This window comes from Armigeres subalbatus, chromosome 3, assembly GCF_024139115.2.
Source record: "Armigeres subalbatus isolate Guangzhou_Male chromosome 3, GZ_Asu_2, whole genome shotgun sequence".
Classification (NCBI taxonomy): domain Eukaryota; kingdom Metazoa; phylum Arthropoda; class Insecta; order Diptera; family Culicidae; genus Armigeres; species Armigeres subalbatus.
This window is the reverse complement of record NC_085141.1, coordinates 99,215,996-99,226,019: the sequence shown is the minus strand read 5'-3', so window position 1 is coordinate 99,226,019 and position 10,024 is coordinate 99,215,996. Positions and strand designations below refer to the sequence as shown.

The following is a 10,024-nucleotide window of genomic DNA, read 5'->3' as shown; positions in this document are numbered from 1 at the left end:
CTAATGGACAATACAAAGAATTCCCTGTAGAAATCCAAAGAAATTTCTCCTAAAATCTGATTTTTTTGTTGAAATGCCGAACGGTTTCCCGTAAACATAAAAAAAAAACACAAGCTCTGATCAGTTTTGGTTAAAATTTCGTAAAATTCACCGTGGAAACTCCGAAGAATTTTCCGTAGAAAATTAAAAAAAAAACTCCAGCGAATTCCAATTAATTTCCAATGGAAATTTCTAACAATTTGCCGTCCACTTTTTTCGTTTATGTCCACATTTTGAACAATCTCCCGCGGAAAATCTGAAGAATGTTCTGTGTAAATTTCAAAGAATACTCAATAGAAACTTTCCGTGGGTTTTCCGAACATTTTCCTTTGAAATTTCAAATAATTCTCAAAACTTCAAAGTAGTTGCCATGTAAAATCGGATAATAATTTTTAAATAAATATTTTGGGGAAGCTCAACGAATTTTCGAGACAATTTCATCAGATTTTTCCGTCGAAATTCAAAAGATTCTCTCGTCGAAGTGTAGCACGGTACATTTACTCCGACAGACACCTATACTGCCGCGATTTGCATAAGAGTCCCATGTCGATTTTTGACGATTTTGATTTTCTACTAGATATAAGCCTTAAAATGACCTAATTTTTATGAAAAACTGATAAACCTAATAGGCTTTGTTCTAGAAATTTGAAAATTAAAACCCACTTGGTTTGTCCCATCTTGCTATTTATTCGTTTAACAGTAACATTCCAGTAACTTTTGCACATAAAATAATTATAATTATGGTCCATTTATTAGTTCCATAGGGGGCTGTCCATATACCACGTGGACAGTTTAGGGGGAGGGGGTATATGGCAAAAATCCACGGCTCATACAAGTTTATGTAAGATTATATGACCAGTTGTGCACGCTGGGGGAGGGGTCATTGGCGTAACTAATAAAAAATTCTAGGGGGGGCTAATTTTTGACGTAGGATTACATCCTTTGTGAAGATAGGGAGGTAATTCAAATTTGAGACCTTTACAAAAAGTACCGATTTCCGAGATTTTGGTATCAATCGATCGACGAACTTTTTAAAATTTCCCCAACTATGTATTAAAAAACAAGGGATTAGAATGCTCTGGCCGTCGCCAAAAATAGCAGTACTCAAGAGAAATATCCATGAAATGCTCAGACTATCGTTTCGCTTCTATCAGTGATTAGAAAGGCGCTTTGTGAAAAGAAAATCTGTACTTCTTAGGCGTCGATTGCGGTCTCGGGATATCAGTGGCGGTGCTGAACTTTTATCCTTAGCGTCTTAGCGGAAAATCATCGAGTGGCCGTCGGACAGCAGCAGTAGTGGATTTTTAACGTAAGATTCGGATTAACGTTTGATTGCTGTGAGTGATGCGAAAGACCAGCATTTTATAAAAGAGGCATTCCACGGGGGCATGTCAGTCGATCCTGAGCGACCATTTCGAAAATATTTGAAACTCTGCACAGTTTTTCAATTTCATCTAAATCGTCATTTTTCGATATCAAATCTTCATATTGAGTCACGACTAACTTTTCAAAAGGGTGTATGTGAAAATGGTTCAAAAATATTTAAAAAGCTGCACAGCAAAAACGGAATGTTCGATTGTTATGATTTTTTCAGCAAAGTTAGACAACTAAATGGTGATTCTTAAGAAAATGTGCACAGTAAAAAATTTTTTTTGCCTTTAAAAATATCATTTTGTCACAAAACTCAAATATCTCAAAACCCTATCTTTTTCGAACGTAATTTTTTAGGGAAAACGGTCCATTATATTAGCTATCTACCATAAAAATTTGGTGATGGTAAACTAATAAACAAAAAGTTATGACATTTCAAACATTTCACAATTTTCACATTTAGTAAAAAAAATTTTTTCTGTGTAAGTTATTTCGAGAATTGCAGTTTGATGCAGATTTTATTGTTAAGGGACGTGATTTAAACAAGTTGTTTTCATGATATTTTGATTTAATTATTCATAGCATCTATAAGAAACTTAGACACGATCCAGTGTTGTGATCAAAAGTATTGATAGTGTCATAATTTTCATTGCACGTGACTGGCGAAAAATTCTTTTAATAGTGTTGAAACCTGTTGATAATAACGTTGATAGAAACATATCAGAAATGTTATTTTTAAGACAAAAGCTGCAAAATCAAAGATTTATATACACGTGTACGTCTATAGTTTACCTGCAAAAAATATACCTCTTAGAGAATAGACTTTATGATCGGGAGGAAACGGGTATCTTCAACAACAACAAATGCATGATAGGTACATACCATCCCGGGCAGAAATCATGAACAGAATAACAAAACATGATATGGACTTGATTGATATAAGAGATAAAAGAACAGGCAACAATATCAAAAATTTGCACCGAAATATCATTTCAATATCAAGATATGCTATGGATAAGAACAAACTAATGGCACTTGATATTGATCACTTATTACAAATAACATATCTTGATATCCTTATGATATTTTAGTGCAAAATATTGATATTGTCGTCTGATCTTTTATCTCTTATATCAATCATGTCCATATCTCATTTTGCTATCTTATCAACATTTGATATTATTGAGCTATTTTCGTCTATTCGGGATGACAATGCTCACGAAAAAGCAAAAAAATTACTACTACTAAGGTTGTTAAAGATCTTATAGTAATTTTTTTCTTCAGTCAAGCAAATGACACCAAACTAGTCAGTAAAAACTTAAAAGTGATTTTGTTTATTGAAATATTACGAACAACATGAGTAGCCGCTTTCTCAACTGTTGTAGGCCGTTTGATGGAAAAAAGTGTTCAAAAGAGTTACGAAATCTCACCGAAAGCACCATAGATAAACTGAAAGCGACTGGTTATGCTCCAATGTCCACATTGAATACAAATTTACGCATTTGCACGTCCTGCCGTCTAAACGTTGACAAAAGAGCAATCTGTATGTCATCGGTTGAGCAGAGCGCAGGAAGTTCGAAAACGACAGCAACTGAGGAATTGCCAGATGTATCGACAACAACTGAGAAATTACCAGAAGTATTAAGTGCTGAGAGCCTTGCCACCGTACCATCAGCGAAATCTGTTTCAACAAATCAATCGGAAGATGAGTGTATCCAAAAGGTCAACATCGAACGCTTTAACGAGGGCATAGCTGGGGTAAAAGTGACCTGATTAAATGGAGTAAGATGGACTACGTTTATTACCCGGAGAAAAAATACCGTGAAATAAACGAAGCTGTACGAAGAAACCTCTTCAAATTAGGACCTGATAATGTGGAAAATACAGACTACGATGAGGTAATTATAAATATGAAGGAAAGGTTCTCGAATGCAGCCATGACAAGGAAAGAAAAATTATTGATTTTGTCGATGCTGCCAAGTTCGTGGTCTATTCAGGATGCCATTGATGAGTTCAAAACCAATAGAAATACAGTAAAAGAGGCAAAACAATTGAAGAATAACTGTCTTTCAACCAAAAATACTAGGTCTAGTACTGCATTAACAGATGAGACAAAAGAAATAGTAGTTCAATATTTTGAAGATGATGAAGTAAGTCGAGCTATGCCTGGTCAAAAGATTATGTATCAGTAAAAAAGATGGAAAGCGTCAAGCAATCCAAAAACGATTAATGATGACGACTTTGAAAGAAGCGTACACACGCTTCAAGGAAATTCACGATAATATTAAAATAGGTTTTTCCTCATTTGCAAGCCTTCGGCCAAGGCAATGTAAGCTTCTTTCCAATTCAGGAACACATAATGTGTGTGTGCACAACCCATGAGAATATTAATCTTATTTTACATAGTTTGAAAAGAATCAATTTAACAAAGGATATTAAAATGTTAACTGGTAGTCTTTTGTGTGAAAATACAACATCAAATTGCTATCTACGATCTTGTTCGGATTGTCCAGATTCTTCATCATTGGAAAATACTTTATTCGCTGAGTTTGAAGAAAAATATATTGATCAGTTATCATTTGAGCAATGGGTGACCACGGATAGGTGTGACATAGAAACTATTGTAAAACCTGTAGATGAGTTTGTGTCATATTTTTGCTTGAAATTAGAAAGTTTAATCCCTCACGATTTCATTAAAACAGAACAATCCAGCTTTTAAAAAATACGAAAATACATTACAAAATGGTGAATTTTAGTCATTTGTGATTTTTCTGAAAATTACAGCTTTGTATTGCAAGATGAAGTGCAGTCCCATCACTGGAACGTACAACAAGCTACAATTCATCCATTCGTTATTTATTTTAATGGAAGTACGCAAATTGAACACTTAAGTTTTATTATAATTTCCGAAGATTTAAGACACGATTCAGTATCCGTAAACTTGTTCATTGAAAAATGATTAACTTTTACGCGTTGATAAGCATAAAGAAGTCAAAAAGATATATGTCATGTCTGATGGAACAGCGTCGCAGTACAAAAATCGTAAGAATTTTTCGAGCCTATGTCAATTTAAATCAATGTACGGAATTGATGCAGAATGGCATTTTTTGCTACATCACATGGCAAAGGTCCTTGTGATGCTATTGGAGGAACAATAAAGCGCATGGCCACAAGAGCAAGTTTAGCCAAAGAACGTGAGCATCCAATTAAAACTGCGAAAGAACTTTTGATTGGGCAAATCGTAGAAAAGAAAAGATTTAACCAAATTATCATTTTGTTTTACTACTACTGAAGAGTACGAAATAAAGGCTTCAGAGCTCAGCGAGCAATTTAATAACGCGAAAACGATCCAAGGAACCCAAAATTTCACTGTTTCATTCCATTGTCGGAAAATAAAATTAAAGCAAAACTATACTCAAACTGTGCTGATAATAATTCAAAAGTTTTCGATATTTTAAAAATTTGAATAAAATAAATAAAAATAAGTATTAATAAACTGTTTTCATAATATCATAACCCATACCAAAATTCAAACCCAAAACTCTTAGAGTTTCTATAACAACATTGTGTAACTGCCACATTTAATTTAATACTTAGGATAATATTAATTCATTTTTATTTATTTATACATATAATATTTATACATATAATATACATAATATCGATGAATACATAAATATGGAATATCATACAAACAACTTGTTTAACTCACGCAAGGCCCTTAACAATAAAATTAGCATCAAACTGCGATTCTTGAAAAAAAATACACGGAAATTTTTTTGTTTACTATATGTGAAAATTGTGAAATGTTTGAAATGTCATAACTTTTTTGTTTATTAGTTTACCATCACCAAATTTTTATGGTAGATAGCTAATATAATGGACCGTTTTCCCTAAAAAAATTACGTTCGAAAAAAGATAGGGTTTTGAGATATTTGAGTTTTTGTGACAAAAATGATATTTTTAAAGGCAAATTTTTTTTTTTTACTGTGCACATTTTCTTAAGAATCACCATTTAGTTGTCTAACTTTGCTGAAAAAATCATAACAATCGAACATTCCGTTTTTGCTGTGCAGCTTTTTAAATATTTTTGAACCATTTTCACATACACCCTTTTGGAAAGTTAGTCGTGACTCAATATGAAGATTTGATATCGAAAAATGACGATTTAGATGAAATTGAAAAACTGTGCAAAGTTTCAACTCAATAGAAAATCATTAATTAAAAATTTTCTTAAATTTTGATGCTGTTGCTTGGAATCGCTCAAAAAGAAAGGGTTGATAGCAAGCAATGGCGTCGCCGTCGGTTGCATTCTCGCGGTACTGAAGGAAGCTTCCGTCAGTATCAGAATCACCAACGCTCGTCGGAGAGCAACGCTGCAGAAACGTTGGCGTCAGTAGTAGTCAAGTGTAGCTGCAGAAATTTGTTTCTCCATGGATGGCAAATCATCTGACGTAATGAGAGAGTAGACAAAAGAAATTTTTCTTCAAAATTCTGATTTTATCTGTGATTGGAAAGGCGCATTGTTGAGTATGAGTGACGAATTTTCTGTCGTTGGATTCCAAAAAACCTTTATGCGATTAGAAAGACATAAGAGCTTATAATAAGAAGCCTGTGGAGTTTTATCCATCCGGAATAATTTTGATTTCTATTTCATTTTTTTTTTTGGAAAACTCGAGATTTTGCCTTTCTGGACTCTCTTAATTGAATTTCTGGAAATAGCAGAAAAATCTCCCAAATTACCATTCAAAGCTACAGAAAGAAATGCTTTCAAAATATCTGGATCGATACAGACATATTGCTGTTCCAGAGATAACTTTCCCTTTTACGGCTCAACTTAAAAACTACCGCAACTGTCACTTCATACTTTTACTCAGATTTTTTGCATGGCATTCTGCGATGATAACACCAAATATCTGGATTTTGTTTCAGTGTTTCGAAGATGTTCAAGCTGGCGGTAGAACTTTGACAGCTGCGGAAGAACTTTGCGGAATCCGCAAAATGGAAAATTTTGAAAAGATCCGCAATATGATACGTAGTATTTGGCTCTCACTTTTTCGGAAGGATTCTTTTGATCATTCTTTCAGAAAGACTATGCATCTTTAAGAACTATGGACACGCTAGGTTTTATAAAATGTACTCGCAAAACTCTGTGAAAACTTTAAAATATTCAAAGATTAAAAACTCGCTGAGAAAACCAATTTTGAATCAGGATTTTTAAGAAATGATGATGATGATGATGATACTACCATCTATTGTAGCAAGGCACCTGCCGATAGCACTGGCCATATCTGACGAAAGATTTGATCATGATTATGCTATTGTTTGTATTTCATCAGACTTCTGTATGAAGGGCCAAAAATGGGTGGGGTGGTTCCATAAGCAGAGACGCTTATGCGAATCCACGGGAAGAATAGAAAATCTCCTTCCAGAAGAAAGTTCGTACATGCAATATATATATATATATATATATATATATATATAGGATTTTTAAGAAATATGCCGATAAGCTAGGCATCCTGTGTTCCTTAAACAATTTGTCCAACAATTTATGCTGTGTCAATATTAAGACCATACAGCCAGTTCAGTATGCCACTAGAACTTTCTTTATCCAATCAAAATTTTAGAAATTATATTTGTTTTCTTAGTCTGTTGCTTCTATTATTTATTCAATCAATATTGCATCAGCATGGAACCACTGTTCCTACTCCAATTTCCTAAAGTAATGATATCTGGCGCTGGAGAATCAAGGGAGCGTACTATGTTTCGTGTTTAACATTCCTATCGTAAGATATAACAATTGTTCGAAGTTCGAAAATTTGTTAAAATAGATTCAATGTTTCGTAGAGAGAGATATGAATGAAGAGAACTAATTCCTGGCAGTTACGCCTATATATAATCAGAGAACTAGATATGTACAATATTCATGCAGAGCGGCAAAAATTCTGGGGGGGCTAATTTAGTTCTAGGTGGGGCTATAGCACCACCACCCCCCCCCCTAGCCCCCTGTAGTTACGCCAATGAGGGGAGTATCTTAAACCGACCAAAACCTGTTCACGTGGTATATGGACAGCCACTAGCAATGTATACAGATAAAGAATATTATGCAAAATTTCCAGAAAAAATAGAGGTTTTACTCATTTATAAGATTTTTTGTATTTCTCCATGTAAAACGAGTTTGAAAAATTCAACGGCATATTGCTTAAGTTGAAGAAAACTGACATGGGACGCTTATGCGAATAGGGGCAGTATAGGAATCAGCAGAAACGAGCCGAAGAATTCTAAACTTCAAAGAATCCTAAAAGTTTTCAATAGTAAATAGTTATACATAAATATTGAACAAACGGATACGTGCCGTAAATATCGAAATCCGGGTAAAAAAATCGAGGAAAAAGCGTACCGCATGTTTTTTCCTAATAATGGTTTGTCCTAATTTACTTAATATTGTATCCTGTTTCCATCGAGAAGCGATCACCCTAAGGACCTCCTTATGTGACCTCTCCGCCGATTCGCTGCTCCTGGATCTTCTAAGTATCATGGACTTCATCGCTATAGAAAAGTCAATGATTGTGAAGCAAATTATGACAAATGTATCTACCCCATTATCATCATCGCAAGCAGGTGTACCATAGATCGCTATTAAAGTAAGTAGAAACCCATCAATACCATTATCTTTGACGTTTTATTGAAAAACTTCCCCCAACAAACCATCCAACAGCATTATTCTGACAATGGGCATACACAGATATATTCGCATGGTTGAAGCATTTCACCGTTCCTGGATTTAACCATATCGCATCCACTGACTGCCCTGCTCGGACCGATTCAGATCGTTTCCGTAACATCATCATCACCATCAAAAAGTTTTCTACGACACTCGTACGGTGTGTGTCACCCTTCAGCTCTGAACAGTCTGCGCTAGATCTGGTGTTGTTTTTGCATGCATATTATCTTCGTACACAATTCAAAGTCAATACGCAAAATCACATCACGCAAAGCGTGAGTTTAGCCCGTCAGTGGCAAAAAGACAACGTCATTCCTTTTAGTGCTAATAAAACTTTATTACTATTAGTCAGAGTGGCGTTTGCTGCGAGAGGACACAAAAAATGCGCAATTTTTCCTGATCACGTTCCCAGCCGGCGATAAACTGACGCGTCATATGGTCGGTTTTCCCTCTGAATATTGACTTTTCTGCAGATCTGTAAAAAGAAATTTGTAATCAAAACTTTGAAATTGAGACAAAACACATACGAAGCTGTGGCGCAAAAAAGGGGAATTACCAACATTATTTGAAGCTGAGGTTTGCAACCGAAAAACGTCAACTCGGTGAAAATTTGGGAAACGACATGTGCACTGTTATTGTCATCATCACCATTGTTGGCCGATTAGAGCAAAACCCAAACTTGAAAGTTTTGTAATCACAAAAGTTGTAATAACATGTTCAGACGCTAGTCATGTATTTTTTTGCTTCCTGCTGGGAACTTAAATTTTCCGCTCAACTTGAGCGTGGAATGCACGCGTCACTTCTCCCCAGAACAATATTGGGTGCGACATCCTCCTAGAATTTCTCTTTTTTCGTCACCCTCCAGCAGCACAAAGTTGCGAATAACACCGAGTGGCACATGGCTGATAAGTAGACGTGTTCCTGGCGAAAAAGCAGACTTCCCAAGCCTCAGTCATCTCTTCTATCTGCACACGCTACAATTATGGAACAGCCGCGAGCGACTTTCGGGACAACCTGGGAAAGGATACCACATGTGTCTCTGCCGGCGCTATGTTGGTACGAGTGTTACACTTGCTTTGATCATGTAATTGCAAAGGAAATCGCGTGCTCTACGCTTGGACGAGAGAAATTTGGGTGGATTATTATAATGAAATGGGGACGATTTAATGATGTCGGTTAGCATGTGGTGTGAGCGATTCCTGCACAGCTATGGGAGATAATGTTTCGGCAATTATTAAGTGAAATTAAACAACAAATTTTTAGGAGTGACACAGTTGCTTCAACCGCCGCGCTTAGAATCATAAGGGCGTAACTGTATTGATCAATTTCTCTTCATCGATTTTACATTTCGTTAATAACTAAATTGTTTGAAAAGCTAAAACCTGCAATTATCCTTTATCATACCAAACCACCATTAACTCCTCGGAAAATTACAGCAATTCGAAACTTTAATAAGAAGAAAACATCGACGAAGAGAATTCGATCAATGCAGTTACACCCTTATGATTTATGACGAATAATAGATCTTTTTCATCCTGTCTGTAGTCACATTGATTATGCTTGATTTGATATAATTTCATAAGGTTTTACAGCAAGCATCGGTGGTTCAGTGGTAGAATGCTCGCCTGCCACGCGGGCGGCCCGGGTTCGATTCCCGGCCGATGCATCAGTAAATATTTTGCCACCTACGAAACTTTTGATTTAAAATTATTGTTTTGCAACAAAGAATTTGAATATTTACAAACGCTTAGTTAGCACCGTCGTCGGGGGTGAGAATGGGTAAGCGCCCTCACCAACAGTGTGGAGGTCGGATAACTAAATCCTTCAAAAACGTCTTATATTTTTAGTATTCTTGCCCTTAGATACATTAAATCTAATCCGCAAGCACTA

The 10,024-nt window shown here is 35.5% G+C and overlaps 1 non-coding gene across 1 annotated transcript; it reads left to right on the top strand.

The window, feature by feature from the left end:
• Positions 1–9,729: 9,729 nt before the first annotated feature.
• On the top strand, positions 9,730–9,800 carry Trnag-gcc (transfer RNA glycine (anticodon GCC)). Its single transcript has one exon. It is a non-coding gene; the product is annotated as a tRNA-Gly (tRNA).
• The last annotated feature ends 224 nt before the right edge of the window (positions 9,801–10,024 follow it).